The 14,192-nt window shown below is 41.2% G+C and overlaps 1 protein-coding gene across 3 annotated transcripts in view; it reads right to left on the bottom strand.

The window, feature by feature from the left end:
• Positions 1–14,192, bottom strand: part of LOC108717206 (kelch-like protein 29) — a 653,541-nt gene that overhangs the window by 254,754 nt on the left and 384,595 nt on the right. The window contains exon 1 of one of the 3 annotated variants that reach the window (XM_041563573.1): positions 10,016–10,626. The exons of the other annotated variants lie outside the window; for them this stretch is intronic. The gene's annotated coding sequence lies outside the window, so the exon portion shown is untranslated. Of the gene's footprint in view, positions 1–10,015; positions 10,627–14,192 lie in introns of those variants that run through there. 3 annotated transcript variants of the gene reach the window in all.

Genomic DNA, 14,192 nt, shown 5'->3' with positions numbered 1-14,192 from the left:
CAATGATTTACCTGGAGGTCCATCAGAAAAGAAACGTTTAAATTGTATCCCACCAATGGGATGTTGGACAATGCAGTGCAACAAAAGCTGCATGTTGTATAGACCCTGGCCTATTGGACAAGAATTGCTTGGAACATAGTGGGCCTAAGCAATGATCGACAGGGCAGGTTCCATGTTTTTTGCAGTTTGCAAACTTCTCCTGCGCTTAGTGCCCATAGACAAAGGTCTTTGCTTTCTGCAGTGGATCCTATCCCACATCTGCCAGGTTTAAACCGGAGATCCTGATATCCAAGGAACTATCTACATACGTACCTCCCAACTGTCCCTTTTTCAGAGGGACAGTCCCTCTTTTGACAGCTCAACCCGCAGTCCCTCATTTGTACTGGAAAGTCCCTCTTTTCTATGCAGTGAACAGCCAGAAAAAGAAACAAAGTTTCTCACTTAATTGGCTTTTAGCAGAGCTCAGAACAGCTAACAGGTGCAAATAAGATACTTTGTAAATATTTTGAGACACAAAAACACAGTTTAGATAAGGAGAAATATTTTCAAACTTTCATAACCTGCCAAATTTTGTAAAACAAACTTGATAATTAGGGGGTGTGGCCACAGAAAGGGGTGTGGTCAAAAAATTGATGCGCTACATGCGGAATATATTTTTTTGTCCCTCTTTTTACTTCCAAAATGTCGGGAGGTATGTACATAGTCTAGATCAGTGTTCCCCAACCAGTAGCTCGCAAGTAACATGTTGCTCACCAAACCCTTGAATGCTGCTCCCAGTGGCCTCAAAGCAGGTGCTTTTTTTTGAATTCCTGCCTTAGAGACAAGTTTTGGTTACATAAAAACAGGTGTACTGCCAAACAGAGCCTCCTGTAGGCTATCAGTACATATATGGGCTACCAAACAGCCAATCACAGCTCTTATTTGACATCCCCATGGACTTTTTTCATGTTTGTGTTGCTCTCCAACTATTTTTACATTTTAAATGTGGCTCACGAGTAAAAGGTTGGGGACTCCTGGTCTAGATGTATACTATGTAGATGTAGTAGGTGTTGTATAGACTTTTGGTGGAAAAAAGGGCTCATGGAAATTGTCCTTATCTGAGGCCCACTAAGGATGGAACCCACTAAGAATGGAATCCACTAAGGATGGAACCCACTAAGGATGGGGCCCACAGGAATATAATCTTCTACTCCACTAGGCCAGGTTGACCTTTGATGAAACCCAAAGCACTAAAAACCAGACTACTATCACATTTATATTGGACATAAGATTCCCACTATGACCCTGTCTTATAAATGGGATCTAGGCAGAAGTCATTATGGGCCTAGTGTGGTCTATCAGGGGCTCCAGCTTCTTCAGATTCTCTGCTAAAATTCCTGGACACTCTCTTATAAGTGTGACAGGCTACATATCATATAATGTTCAACCTATAACCCATCAATCTGCAGATCTGTAAACTTATAATTGGGATGTACCAAATCCAGGATTCGGTTCGGGATTCGCCCTTTTTCAGCAGGATTCGTATTCGGGGCGAATCCCAGTACCTGACTAACCCAAATCCGAATCCAAAAAATCACGTCACTTTTCGTCACACAAACAAGGAAGTTTTTAAACTTGAGCTGCTCTCGTGGTTCTCTTTCCGCCGACTTTCCCTAATTTACATATGCAAATCAGGGTTCGGATTTGTTTTGGTATTCGGCTGAATCTTTCACAAAGGATTCGAGATTCTAAAATAGGCGATTCACAGCAACCCTAGACTATAACCTGGTATGGCAGCAGCAGTGACGTTTCTTCTCCACACCCCTCTATGCAACCGGCCCTTTAAAAAAATGCCAACGCTCAGATAAAAGATGGCTGAGCTAATTCACACTTTACATTTATTTCAGCCTATAAAGAATCTGAATAGATTTAGGGTTAAAATTTTAATCAAATCTGTCCTCCACTGCAAACGTAGAAAAATCCATGGATGAATATGGAAGGCTATTGAATTGGCCGAAACTGTTCCAAAAAAATAAAATGTGAATTGTACTGCTTCATGGCCGGTGGTCTCCATTAATATATAAACATATAACAAAATACTCTGTGCCGTGTTTATTGACCTTGACGTGAATAGTGGATGAGCGATGATGCCCGACGTAAGCGAGAGTATGGCAGGTACAAAGAGCATTGATGATACCAAACACCCAGGGTTGCATTTCGGGAGGTTTGTAGGTTATTTCAGAAGATGGTTGTAATGTAAGGAAGAAGTGCCCGGAAAACACTCGGCCTGATATAAAAGCAAATCTAAGGTGATTCTGCCTTAAGTGCATTAAGAGGATATGAATTATTGATGGCAGCCTGAGAGGTTAGCACAGCACTCTATCTCCTCCAGATCCTTATGAACCCGGAGCCCTGGTCAGGGGTTATTATAATGCTAATTAGGACTGACAGCTCCAGCAGGTTATAACAACATCTAGCTGCAGGCCTGTATTGTCTTCTTCAACTTTCCTTTATCCTAGATCAGCGTATGAGCCAAAGGGCCAATGCTGTAAACAATTTCATCATCTAGGGGTCACAATCCTGTAGTGTAGGCAAGTTGCGGGCACTAACACAGGGCTGGTAATTGAGAACAGAACAAGAACCATTACCCTGCACTTGAGGAAGAAAAGAACAAACGGAGAATGTGCAAAGACACACGGGTTCAATGGTGTTGGCATTCTTAAAATAATTTCCAGTTACAGCCAGGCTGTCATTCTATTACATGTTTGGGACATGTTATCCAGAATGATCAGGACCTGGGGTTTTACGGATAATATACCGTATATACTCGAGTATAAGCCGAGTTTTTCAGCCCCCAAAATATACTGAAAAACTCTACCTCAGCTTATACTCGGGTCAAGCGCAAAAACGGTCACCGGCGTCTAGGAATAGTCGCCGGCGTCTAGGAATAGTCGCCGGCGTCCAAGAATAGTCTCCAAGAGTAGTCGCCGGCATCCAAGAATGGTCATTGGCGTCCAAAAACGAGACGCCGGCACCTCCAATGGGAGCAGAGACCCTCAATTTTTTGATTGAAACTTACCAGAAGCTGCTGCATTTCTCACCCTAGGCTTATACTCAGCTTATACTCGAGTCAATAAGCTTTCCCAGTTTTTGGAGGTAAAATTAGGTACCTCGGCTTATACTCGGGACGGCTTATACTCGAGTATATACGGTATCTTTCCGTAATTTGGTACTTCGTACATTAAGGGGGCTATTTATCAAAGGTTGAGTTTTAGAGGTTTGTGAGGTTTTTTTTATACCTCGAGTGAACTCACAACTCAAATGTTATGAAAAGATTTGAATGTAAAAAAACTGAAATCAGTAAACTCAAGGTGAACAACCCAAACACTTGAATTAATCGAGTTTTTGGTGAAAAAAAAAGCTTGAATTGCTCGAATGAATCGAGTTTTGGCCTCAAAAAAACTCAAACTGCTCTAATTAAATCGAGTTTTCGAGCAAAACCCACCAAAAAGAATCCGAACATCATGAAAGCTAGAAAAATCTTCAAATGGCTCAAGGGGCCTCCTCTGCCATTAACTCCTACATGACCTCCACAGGTTTTAGCTGGAGTACTCGAATTTGAGCTGTTTCCAGGTTTGGGGTATAATAAATCTTGAAAGGTTGTGGATTTTTCTTTAAAAAAACAGAAAATTAGGTTTTATTTAACCTGAAAATTCAAGTTTTGAATGAAAAATAGCCTCGAAAACTCAAATTTTTCAGGTAAAAATCAACTCGACCTTTGCTAAATAACCCCCTAAGTCTACTAGAAAATCATGTAAACATTAAATAAACCCAATAGGCTGGTTTTGCTTCCAATAAGGATTAATTATATCTTAGTTGGGATCAAGTACAAGCTACTGTTTTATTATTACACAGAAAAAGGTAATCATTTTTATAAAATTTGGATTATTTGGATACAATGGAGTCTATGGGAGACGGCATTTCCGTAATTCAAAGCTTTCTGCATAAAGGGTTTCCAGGTAAAGGATCTTAAACCTGTACTGCGTTCAAAGGGGATATAAAGTTCTAACGTATGTAAGCAAGTCTTCTCTATAATGAAATCTTATAGGGTGAGATCACTGAGATACTTCTGTGCGTTTGGAACGTTTTAAAACCAAGGGCATTTCCAAGGACAAAGATTTTCAGAAACAAGAAGGCAAAAGTCAGGTGGTGCACTTAGAAATGAGCATTGGCTGCCATGGATTTACTGGAATGATCTGGGCAGCCATCCAGGGTAGTGATGTGAGGGTCATCCCATCCCTTCCCATCCACCAAACACCCAACCTCCACCTGTGCCCGACTTCCAGGTTCCTTTTATAGACCCGCACCACCCACTGATGAGATCAAAACAGGACAGGTGGCAACACTACCTGATATTTTGTTGCTACTAACCATCACATACAGTGTTGGACTGGCCCACCAGGATACCAGGAAAGGTCCTGGTGGGCCCAGGTGTCAGTGGCCCCTCATGCTCGTAAACTTCTGGCTTATTTCATGGCCATTCTCTATTACAATGAGAACAAAGAGGCTAAATAGATGGAATAATAGATTATAGTATGTAAAGAAAAGAGACTAGGAGAATAGAGGTTGAGTGAGGAGAGGAAGAATAATAGCAGTGAGAGTGGGCCCCTGGTCTAAGGTTTTTGGGTGGACCCCTAGTGTCCCAGTCCGACATTGCTCACATATGCAGTTGGCACCTTATGGTGAAGATGGTAGAGCTGGCAAATAAAGGTCCCACAACAATAAATGTCCCACCACCAAAATTAAGACTGAATTCTGTGTGCGTGACCAGTCCAACCCCCCCCCCCAAATGATTCTCTCTACAGGATCATACCACTTATATTGCCTGTATATTGCCTGTATATTGCCTGTATATTGCCTGTATATTGCCTGTATATTGTTTGTATATTGCCTGTATATTGCCTGTATATTGCCTGTATATTGCTTGTACATTGCCTGTATATTGCTTGTATATTGCCTGTATATTGCCTGTATATTGTTTGTATATTGCCTGTATATTGCCTGTATATTGCCTGTATATTGCTTGTATATTGCATGTATATTGCCTGTATATTGCTTGTATATTGCATGTACATTGTCTGTATATTGCCTGTATATTGCCTGTGTATTGCCTGTATATTGTTTGTATATTGTTTGTATATTGTTTGTATATTGTTTGTATATTGCCTGTATATTGCTTGTATATTGCCTGTATATTGCCTGTATATTGCCTGTATATTGCTTGTATATTGCTTGTATATTGTCTGTATATTTCCTGTATATTGCCTGTATATTGCCTGTATATTGCCTGTATATTACCTGTATATTGCATATATATCGCCTGTATATTGCCTGTATATTGCCTGTATATTACCTTATATTGCATATATATCGCCTGTATATTGCCTGTATATTACCTGTATATTACCTGTATATTGCATATATATCGCCTGTATATTGCCTGTATATTGCTGGCACATCTGTGTGTCCAGTATCACAGTGCCCGCTGGGCTTGTTATGAAATGAATCTGCGGGATGGGGACGGGTTACTTTTATACCTCTACAAACTCTTATATAATTCCAGGAAAATCCGCAGGCAACTGGAGAATAACATTTTACAAACAGAACGAGTGTCCTCAGTACGGCCCATTGACTCCTTCTGCTCGGCTGGTTACATTTCCTTCAGCCGCTTATGTTTGTGCCGGCTGCCCGTGGTTACTGAATATAAACTGAATATAAACTGAAAATAAACTGAAAATAAACCCTTCTTTAAATATCAGCTTTGCACATCTCCCCACGTACAGATTTTGTTAAGGTCGGATTACTGACAAGTAGATTTTGTTATAGGATAATCTTTCAGAGCTTTATTTTATGGGCTTTTGGGCACTTTGCAATAGGGGGGTGTCCTCCCTCGGAAATTGTTTTGTGTCAGTAAGTAAAACAGCTTTGCAGCGCACAGAACAAGCACTGAATGACTATTATTGTTTTATTAATATTGCTTATTTATACAGAGAGGAGAAAACACAAACATTCTCTCCCCCCCCAAAAAAATGTTCTACCAAGCCCTATTTTTTTAACCATGCCCCCTTGGTACTCCCTTTACCCAAAATGACCCAACCAGTAGAATCACTGCAGAAAACTGATATTGTGCATTTCATTAACCTAAGACATACCAGTAAGATCACTGCAGAATATGTATCCAAAGCACTGCATTAACCCCAGACATTCCACTTAGATTACTGCAAAAAAAATGATTTACATTACTAAACCCCAGGCATGTCAGTAAGATCACTGCAGACATGCCAGCAGGTTCACTGCAGAAAATGGATAATAAGCACTTCATTAACCCCAGTATGATCACTGCATAAGCTGGATAATGAGCACTGCATTAACTACAGACATGCCAGCAGGTTCACTGCAGAAAATGAATAATGAGCTCTTCATTAATCACAGACATGGCAGTACGGTCACTGCAGAACATTGATAATGATCATCACATTAACCTTGGCATGTCAGTAAAATCACTGCAGAAAAGGGAGTAAAAGCATTGCCTCACCTACACTTGCACAAGTACCACCACCCAGTTACTGCCAAACCTGCACCCAACTGGGACTGGGCCCAGGACCAAAGTGTTAATTGTTTAACCAGTAGCCAATCAGCAGTTAACCCAATGGTTGTACTGCTCTAAAAACTAACAAAGGCAGATTGGATGATTGGCTGCCATGGCTCCTTACTACAGTTACAGCTCTATTGTTAATTCTTTCCCATTAAACCAAAGCCAAATGTAACCGAGAGAGAGAGCCATGTTGCTTCCCAGCAATGCACAAGTCACACACTCCGTTGAATAATTCGGTGCCTTCGCAATCCCTGCCGTCTAATTAACATATTTATGTTTAATGCGAGCTTATTAGAAATATTTTTTTTTCCCCTGAATGAAATAATACAAGCTAAGCTGTTAATGTGTGTATTTTTGCCTGAGCCATTAGCCTTTCTTTCTGCCTATAATTCAAGCATAGCTTTGATTTGCTCATAAACATTACAGCATAATAAAAATTATTAGGCAGAAAATGGTGTTCAAATACCCTGGGTTAATTTGTCTTTTGAAATCAAGTAGAAAAATACTGGGTACGCTATGAAACTGACTTTTTTACGCTCATTTGAAATACGTTCCGGCTGATGCCGAGACTCGAAGAGACGAATCACAGTGGGAGAGGCGTAATCTGCAACTACCAGAATCCTCAGCGAGACAAGGCGTATCTGGAGGCTGCTTTTGGGGTCAGAGGCACCTGCCTAGGGTGCAACCATTTTTGGAAATGTATAAAGGGGGTGACAGTGGAACTACATGAAACCTCTAATGTGAACACATGATCCATGTATATATGAGGGGGGCAGGAATCAGGGAAGTGGGGGTGCCCTATGGTTACACCAGTGCATGGAGGGCACATAGATTGCCACTAGTGATGAACGAATTTGTCCCGTTTCGCTTTGCTGAAAAATTTGAAAATCTCCTACAAAATGGAGAAAAATTCACAAAACGCAAGTTTTGCCGCCGGCGAAAATTTGACTCGAGCCTATTTTGTCCAATTGCATTAAAGTTAATGGGCGTGCAGTAAATTCTTGCCGGCCTCAAAATTAGCCGACAAGTATTAAGGAAATCCAGACAGGTCTTTCAAATAAATGGCATGGTGATCAGCCAATTGGCGATTGCCAAATCATAACCCTGCCCCCAATGTCATGGGTCCCTGGATCAGCAACCGATTCGCCCCTTGACGTCTCCAGTCCCTCCCCTTGTGTCAGAGGCCCGCCCCTGCCCGGTCTTGATGCCGGCAAAAGTTGGCAACCCTAGCTAAAAATTTCTCTGCCCCCAATCAGTTACCCACTGCCACTTCTACTTGCAATTGCCATATGGTGAATATTTATGCCTTCCACCTTATGGCAAAGGGTGATTCCATTTTGCCCTATGGGTTACAAAAAATTGGTCAAGACCTATTTTTCGTGCTTCTAAAGTTATTGGGGTCATTTATCAACACTGGGCAAATTTGCTCATGGGCAGTAACCCATGGCAACCAATCAAATTGCTGCATTCATTGTTCTACTTGCAGCTGGCTTCAAAAAGCTAATCACTGATTGGTTGCTATAGGTAACTGCCCATGGGCAAATTTGCCCAGTGTTGATAAATGACCCCCAATTACTTTAGAAGCAGGAAAAATAGGTATTGACCAATTTTCTGTAACCCACAGGGCAAAATGGAATCACCCTTTGCCATAAGGTGGAAGGCATAAATATTCACCATATGGCAATTGCAAGTAGAAGTGGCAGTGGGTAACTGATTGGGGGCAGAGACATTTTGAGCTAGGGTTGCCACCTTTTGCCGGCATCAAGACCGGGCAGGGTACAGACCAACTGCAGGGGTGTAACTATGGAGAAAGCAAGCCCTGCAGGGGGCCCCATGAGGTCCTAATTAATGAGCAATATCAACATATATTAGTAAAACAGGACAACCACTGGATATGTTATGGGCCCTAAAATTACTTTGCTGTGGGGACCAGTAACATGTAGTTACATCACTCAGACAAACACCTGTGTCCTGTGTCTGGGCCGTAATCTGCATATTCAGATTTGACACCCCCCCTTTCCCCCGAAAAAAATGGCATCTTCTTAAAAAATTGTTGCCTTCAGCTGTCCGGTGCAACATGGAATCCGAGCAATAGGCCCATGGACTGAGTGGCCATAAACCCTATGGTTTCCTTTCTATTGCTCCATTAGTTACGGGGTGACAACCAAAATGATTGTAACCGTGGCTCCTCCTCACTTTTTATTTGGGATTTCAGACGAGTAAATTTTTAAACATTTGGGAGAAACTGTCTGATATTTATGGAACACAGATAGTGGTTATACATGTATGTACCAAAAACTGTACGATATAAACATACGGTACATAGGTTGCGGTAGGGGTGCACCATCAATTCTGTATTCCAGCAAACTCAAATCATGCAAAAAGTACAGGTATGGGATCTGTTATCCAGAATGCTCTGGGCTTGAGGTTTTCTGGATAAGGGATATTTCCATAATTTGGATCTCCATACTTTAATTCGACTTAAAGGGATTTTGTCATGATTTTTATGATGTAATTTTTATTTCTAAATGACACTGTTTACACTGCAAATAATTCACTCTACAATATAAAATTTCATTCTTAAACAAATAAGTGTATTTTTTTAGTTGTAATATCGGTGTGTAGGTGCATCTCAAGTCATTTTGCCTGGTCATGTGCTTTCAGAAAGAGCCAGCACTTTAGGATGGAACTGCTTTCTGGCAGGCTGTTGTTTCTCCTACTCAATGTAACTGAATGTGTCACAGTGGGACCTGGATTTTACTATTGAGTGCTGTTCTTACATCTACCAGGGAGCTGTTATCTTGTGTTAGGGAGCTGCTATCTGGTTACCTTCCCATTGTTCTTTTGTTTGGCTGCTGGGGGGGGAGAAAGAGAGTGTGATATAACTCCAACTTGCAGTACAGCAGTAAAGAGTGACTGAAGTTTATCAGAGCACAAGTCACATGACTGGGGGCAGATGGGAAATTGACAAAATGTCTAGCCCCATGTCAGATTTTAAAATTAAATATAAAAAAAAAATCAGTTAGCTCTTTTGAGAAATGGATTTCAGTGCAGAATTCTGCTGGAGCAGCACTATTAACTGATGCGTTTTGGGGAAAAAACAAACATTTTTTCCCTTTAAAATGAATGTAAACATTAAATAAACCCAATAGGCTGGTTTTGCTTCCAATAAGGATTAATTATATCTTAGTTGGGATCAAGTACAAGTTACTGTTTCTTTAGTACAGAGAAGAAGGAAATCATTTTTAAAATTGAGTTACTTGATTACAATGGAGTCTATGGGCCCTCCCATAATTCGTAGCTTTCTGGATAACGGGCCCCATACCTGTACGAAGATCTGTCTGAATCAGATGCCTATGAAGCCTCCTCCCTTCGGGTTACCTGCACTAAATGAGTTGAATTCTCCCCCAGATCAGCAGCGATGTCTCAGTAATCCCAACGTGATCAGGTCTGGGACGGAGGAGAGTTTAGTTAACGTTGCTCTGCTGGTTAATGAAGATGTAAAAGACCTGCTGAGAGGCGACTCCTGCTGAATCCACGTCTTGTTCCCCCTAAATTTGGGTCTGTTCCAGGGGTTAAGCCAATTCTGAGCACTTTATAATCAAGATGTCATTATCCAGGTCCAACGTTGTTCATGGATTTTCTGCCAGCCGCCGGAAGTTATCCCCTTTTGTTCCGACTCCTGGCAGCAGCAGCAGCATCGTTATATAAATATATATCTCTATATATTCTTAGCTCACAGTCTCGCACCCTCGGCACACACACAGCGGGTCAGAGCTCTGCTCACGCAGGTTTTAGCTGCTTGTAAAATGCACATAATGATTCCGCATGGCAACAAGGGACCGTCTGATTATTTATATCCGATATCTGATTATTTATCGTATCATCCCATCAAAGCCTCTTGGCTCCTCGCTTGGCGATACACAAGCTCATATTTGAGACCTCCCAGCTTTTTCTTGTAGATTAAAACAAAAGATATCTCATTTCTGATATTTCAGAATCTACGCTAAGATGCTTAAAGGGATACTGTCATGGGAATTTTTTTATTTTTTTTTCAAAATGAATCAGTTAATAGTGCTGCTCCAGCAAATTTCTGCACTGAAATCCATTTCTCAAAAGAGCAAACAGATTTTTTTATATTCAATTTTGAAATTTGACATGGGGCTAGACATTTTGTAAATTTCCCAGCTGCCCCTGGTCATGTGACTTGTGCTCTGATAAACTTCAACCACTCTTTACTGCTGTACTGCAAGTTGGAGTGATATCACCCCCTCCCTTTTCCCCCCCACCAGCCAAACAAAAGAATGCAATATGTCGGCGCTATATAAATACATGTTAATAATAATAACCAGATAACAGCTCCCTAATACAACACTTGTACTTGATCACAACTAAGATATAATTAATCCTTATTGGAAGCAAAACCAGCCTATTGGGTTTATTTAATATTTACATGATTTTCTAGTAGACTTAAGGTATGAAGATCCAAATTATGGAAAGATCCCCCAGGTCCCGAAAATTCTGGATAACAGGTCCCATACCTGTACTAGTTTGGTTTCCAGCCTTGCTGTGCTGAAGTCTCTCTTAACAGTACAGGTTTGGGATCCGTTAAATGATAACCCGTCATCCAGAAGGATCTCAGTTATGGATCTTAAATAATTCACTTTTTTAAAAAGTATTTCCTTTTTCTCTGTAATAATAAAACAGTCGCTTGTACTTGATCCCAACTAAGATATAATTAATCCTTATTGGAAGCAGAACAATCCTTAATGTTTAAATTATATTTTAGTAGATTTGGAGAGTTTGTAGAGTTGGAGATCCAAATTACAGAAAGACTACTTATCTGGAAAACCCCAGGTCCTGACCATTCTGGATAACAGTTCCCATACTTATTTAGAGTAGCCTACCCTCACCCTGTTTAGCTACCATATGCTACATCTCTCACCTGCTTATTTCTGATCTTGCCCACTCCCACACCTTGTGCTTCCCCTTTAGATTGTAAGCTCTTTTGCACATCTCATCTTTTGTACTGGTACTGGTTGTTATGTATGTAACTCTGTATGTTCTATGTATGTAATTCATATGATTTCTTTGTATAAGCACATTTATTTTACATGTGTAATACCAGCCCCAGCCCTGCTCTCGGTTAGGGTGAACTATTTTCCCCAAATCCAAACTCCCACTCCCCCGAGTGCTAAGCCACCTGCATCAGGAGGGAGCTATAAGGGACATTTTTTTGTTTGGAAAATCAATTGTTTCCTCCAACCAGAGTGTGGGCAGTATTCGCCCGCACCCCAAATGGGGAAACAATTTTTGGGCTGGTCATTACATCCACTACTTTGGGTGCCATGGGGTGGGCCAGCCAAACAGTTTGTTGAGTTCTGTGTGTAAATAAAAAGCCAATAGGAAAGGTGTGAAGTGTGTTTTCCCATGCAGAAATCCTCATCCAGCAATGTATTGTCCAGAACTTTGTGCCAGAGAAGCTTACAGTCAATTCCATACAGTACTAGTTGTAGGGGGTTAGAGGTAATATTCTGTGCATTTCACAAAGCTTAATATGCTGTCAGGGTTTTGGCATGAATCTTATTTAGAAACCCACATGGTTATAAAGATGAAGTGAAGAAAGAAGCCCCCCCGTGAACAAGTTCTTTGCACACCCCTCCCCCAATAAATAAACCTGCTTTGTTTTCTTGTTGTTGATGGAAAGGCTAGAAAATCAAATGAAACCTTGGCAAGTCACTCGCTCGGAATCAGGGGACAATGAAGACATAACAAAAGTTCAGAAATCTATTTGGTTGGAAGAGAAATTACAGACAGCAATCTGTTAGTGGTGTGATTTGGAAATCAGAAACAAAATTAAGACTCTTATTTCCAAGGTAGGGCTACCATCTGCTCAGAGATTGTAACTGTATATATTTCATGGCAATGCTGTCTCTGGAGTAAATTGAATTTTAGAAATATAGATAGAAATCCTCCAAATGAAATGAATAAATAAAGAGAGAGCCTGCTATTATCTGTAAGTGAGTGCTGTTGTCAAGAAGAGATTTGTCAGTACTTGTCAGTCTTTGTGTAACTCAAGGTAATGCTATGTTAGGTAAATAAATTCCCCCAGACAGGGCGGCTTCTAGTTCTGAAAACAGGGACATAGCTGAGGTACAGCAGGTATAGTGTAATGAGAGAGATGGTGCCTATAGTAACAGTGGATAATAGTCTCTGGGAAGGGAGTGTGTCTGTGGGATAGCAGGTATAGTAGGGAGAGATGGTGTCTATAGTAACAGTGGATAATAGTCTCTGGGAAGGGAGTGTGACTGTGGGATAGCAGGTATAGTAGGGAGAGATGTGTCTATAGTAACAGTGGATAATAGTCTCTGGGAAGGGAGTGTGACTGTGGGATAGCAGGTATAGTAGGGAGAGATGGTGCCTATAGTAACAGTGGGATAATAGTATCTGGGAAGGGGCTGTGGGATAGCAGGTATAGTAGGGAGAGATTGTGTCTATAGTAACAGTGGGATAATAGTCTCTGGGAAGGGAGTGTGACTGTGGGATAGCAGGGATAGCAGGTATAGTAGGGAGAGATGGTGCCTATAGTAACAGTGGATAATAGTCTCTGGGAAGGGAGTGTGACTGTGTGATAGCAGGTATAGTAGGGAGAGATGGTGCCTATAGAAACAGTGGATAATAGTCTCTGGGAAGGGAGTGTGACTGTGGGATAGCAGGTATAGTAGGGAGAGATGGTGCCTATAGTAACAGTGGGATAATAGTCTCTGGGAAGGGAGTGTGACTGTGGGATAGCAGGTATAGTAGGGAGAGATGGTGTCTATAGTAACAGTGGGATAATAGTCTCTGGGAAGGGAGTATGACTGTGGGATAGCAGGTATAGTAGGGAGAGATGGTGCCTATAGTAACAGTGGGATAATAGTCTCTGGGAAGGGAGTGTGACTGTGGGATAGCAGGTATAGTAGGGAGATATGGTGCCTATAGTAACAGTGGATAATTGTCTCTGGGAAGGGAGTGTGACTGTGGGATAGCAGGTATAGTAGGGAGATATGGTGCCTATAGTAACAGTGGATAATTGTCTCTGGGAAGGGAGTGTGACTGTGGGATAGCAGGTATAGTAGGGAGAGATGGTGTCTATAGTAACAGTGGGATAATAGTCTCTGGGAAGGGAGTGTGACTGTGGGATAGCAGGTATAGTAGGGAGATATGGTGCCTATAGTAACAGTGGATAATTGTCTCTGGGAAGGGAGTGTGACTGTGGGATAGCAGGTATAGTAGGGAGAGATGGTGTCTATAGTAACAGTGGGATAATTGTCTCTGGGAAGGGACTGTGACTGTGGGATAGCAGGTATAGTAGGGAGAGATGGTGCCTATAGTAACAGTGGGATAATAGTCTCTGGGGCTGTGGGAAACCTTTGGGTTGAGTTTAGGTAATGAATTCCCACGTAGAAAAATCAGAAAATAAGGGGTTGAATCAAACACAAAACAAGTGCTGCTAGATCAACCGTGATATTTTTGGATTTTTTTCTTTAAACATGTAATTTAAAAATATCATTGAGAT

This window comes from Xenopus laevis, chromosome 5L, assembly GCF_017654675.1.
Source record: "Xenopus laevis strain J_2021 chromosome 5L, Xenopus_laevis_v10.1, whole genome shotgun sequence".
Lineage (NCBI taxonomy): Eukaryota > Metazoa > Chordata > Amphibia > Anura > Pipidae > Xenopus > Xenopus laevis.
This window is presented reverse-complemented; position numbering and strand designations above follow the sequence as displayed.